The sequence below is a fragment of the Asterias rubens genome, chromosome 16 (assembly GCF_902459465.1).
Source record: "Asterias rubens chromosome 16, eAstRub1.3, whole genome shotgun sequence".
Lineage (NCBI taxonomy): Eukaryota > Metazoa > Echinodermata > Asteroidea > Forcipulatida > Asteriidae > Asterias > Asterias rubens.
The window spans coordinates 5,828,882-5,832,044 of NC_047077.1; positions in this window are offsets into that span (position 1 = coordinate 5,828,882).

The following is a 3,163-nucleotide window of genomic DNA, read 5'->3' on the forward strand; positions in this document are numbered from 1 at the left end:
GGGGACAGAAATTTATCAGTAGGATTTTTCCATTAAATTTCAACTGATCAAGTTGGTCTAGTGGTAGAACTAATTGCCTCCGAAGTCGGAGGTCCTTGGTTCAAATCCCAGGTGGGGTCTACAACGTTTTTGTTACAACTTCAAAGTTTGATGGGGGACAGAAATTTATCAGTAGGATTTTTCCATTAAATTTCAACTGATCAAGTTGGTCTAGTGGTAGAACTAATTGCCTCCGGAATCGGAGGTCCTTGGTTCAAATCCCAGGTGGGGTCTACAAAGTTTTTGTTACAACTTCAAAGTTTGATGGGGGCGGAAATTTATCAGTAGGATTTTTCAATTATTTTTCAACTGATCAAGTTGGTCTAGTGGTAGAACTAATTGCCTCCGGAGTCGGAGGTCCTTGGTTCAAATCACAGGTGGGGTCTACAAAGTTTTTGTTACAACTTCAAAGTTTGATGGGGGTCAGAAATTTATCAGTAGGATTTTTCCATTATTTTTCAACTGATCAAGTTGGTCTAGTGGTAGAACTAATTGCCTCCGAAGTCGGAGGTCCTTGGTTCAAATCCCAAGTGGGGTCTACAAAGTTTTTGTTACAACTTCAAAGTTTGATGGGGGACAGAAATTTATCAGTAGGATTTTTCCATTAAATTTCAACTGATCAAATTGGTGTAGTGGTAGAACTAATTGCCTCCGGAGTCGGAGGTCCTTGGTTCAAATCCCAAGTGGGGTCTACAAAGTTTTTGTTACAACTTCAAAGTTTGATGGGGGACAGAAATTTATCAGTAGGATTTTTCCATTAAATTTCAACTGATCAAGTTGGTCTAGTGGTAGAACTAATTGCCTCCGGAGTCGGAGGTCCTTGGTTCAAATCCCAGGTGGGGTCTACAAAGTTTTTGTTACAACTTCAAAGTTTGATGGGGATGGAAATTTATCAGTAGGATTTTTCCATTATGTTTCAACTGATCAAATTGGTCTAGTGGTAGAACTAATTGCCTCCGAAGTCGGAGGTCCTCGGTTCAAATCCAAGTGGGGTCTACAAAGTTTTTGTTACAACTTCAAAGTTTGATGGGGGACAGAAATTTATCAGTAGGATTTTTCCATTAAATTTCAACTGATCAAGTTGGTCTAGTGGTAGGACTAATTGCCTCCGAAGTCGGAGGTCCTTGGTTCAAATCCCAAGTGGGGTCTACAAAGTTTTTGTTACAACTTCAAAGTTTGATGGGGAGGGAAATTTATCAGTAGGATTTTTCCATTATTTTTCAACTGATCAAGTTGGTCTAGTGGTAGAACTAATTGCCTCCGAAGTCGGAGGTCCTTGGTTCAAATCCCAAGTGGGGTCTACAAAGTTTTTGTTACAACTTCAAAGTTTGATGGGGAGGGAAATTTATCAGTAGGATTTTTCCATTATTTTTCAACTGATCAAGTTGGTCTAGTGGTAGAACTAATTGCCTCCGGAGTCGGAGGTCCTTGGTTCAAATCCCAAGTGGGGTCTACAAAGTTTTTGTTACAACTTCAAAGTTTGATGGGGGACAGAAATTTATCAGTAGGATTTTTCCATTATTTTTCAACTGATCAAGTTGGTCTAGTGGTAGAACTAATTGCCTCCGGAGTCGGAGGTCCTTGGTTCAAATCCCAAGTGGGGTCTACAAAGTTTTTGTTACAACTTCAAAGTTTGATGGGGGAGAGAAATTTATCAGTAGGATTTTTCCATTAAATTACAACTGATCAAGTTGGTCTAGTGGTAGAACTAATTGCCTCCGAAGTCGGAGGTCCTTGGTTCAAATCCCAGGTGGGGTCTACAACGTTTTTGTTACAACTTCAAAGTTTGATGGGGGAGAGAAATTTATCAGTAGGATTTTTCCATTAAATTTCAACTGATCAAGTTGGTCTAGTGGTAGAGCTAATTGCCTCCGAAGTCGGAGGTCCTTGGTTCAAATCCCAAGTGGGGTCTACAAAGTTTTTGTTACAACTTCAAAGTTCGATGGGGGACAGAAATCTATCAGTAGGATTTTTCCATTAAATTTCAACTGATCAAGTTGGTCTAGTGGTAGAACTAATTGCCTCCGAAGTCGGAGGTCCTTGGTTCAAATCCCAAGTGGGGTCTACAAAGTTTTTGTTACAACTTCAAAGTTTGATGGGGACGGAAATTTATCAGTAGGATTTTTCCATTAAATTTCAACTGATCAATTTGGTCTAGTGGTAGAACTAATTGCCTCCGAAGTCGGAGGTCCTTGGTTCAAATCCCAGGTGGGGTCTACAAAGTTTTTGTTACAACTTCAAAGTTTGATGGGGACGGAAATTTATCAGTAGGATTTTTCCATTAAATTTCAACTGATCAAGTTGGTCTAGTGGTAGAACTAATTGCCTCCGGAGTTGGAGGTCCTTGGTTCAAATCCCAGGTGGGGTCTACAAAGTTTTTGTTACAACTTCAAAGTTTGATGGGGCGGAAATTTATCAGTAGCATTTTTCCATTATTTTTCAACTGATCAAGTTGGTCTAGTGGTAGAACTAATTGCCTCCGAAGTCGGAGGTCCTTGGTTCAAATCCCAGGTGGGGTCTACAAAGTTTTTGTTACAACTTCAAAGTTTGATGGGGGACAGAAATTTATCAGTAGGATTTTTCCATTATTTTTCAACTGATCAAGTTGGTCTAGTGGTAGAACTAATTGCCTCCGGAGTTGGAGGTCCTTGGTTCAAATCCCAGGTGGGGTCTACAAAGTTTTTGTTACAACTTCAAAGTTTGATGGGGGCGGAAATTTATCAGTAGGATTTTTCCATTAATTTTCAACTGATCAAGTTGGTCTAGTGGTAGAACTAATTGCCTCCGAAGTCGGAGGTCCTTGGTTCAAATCCCAGGTGGGGTCTACAAAGTTTTTGTTACAACTTCAAAGTTTGATGGGGGACAGAAATTTATCAGTAGGATTTTTCCATTAAATTTCAACTGATCAAGTTGGTCTAGTGGTAGAGCTAGTCGCCTCCGAAGTTGGAGGTCCTTGGTTCAAATCCCAAGTGGGGTCTACCAAGTTTTTGTTACAACTTCAAAGTTTGATGGGGAGGGAAATTTATCAGTAGGATTTTTCCATTATTTTTCAACTGATCAAGTTGGTCTAGTGGTAGAACTAATTGCCTCCGGAGTCGGAGGTCCTTGGTTCAAATCCCAGGTG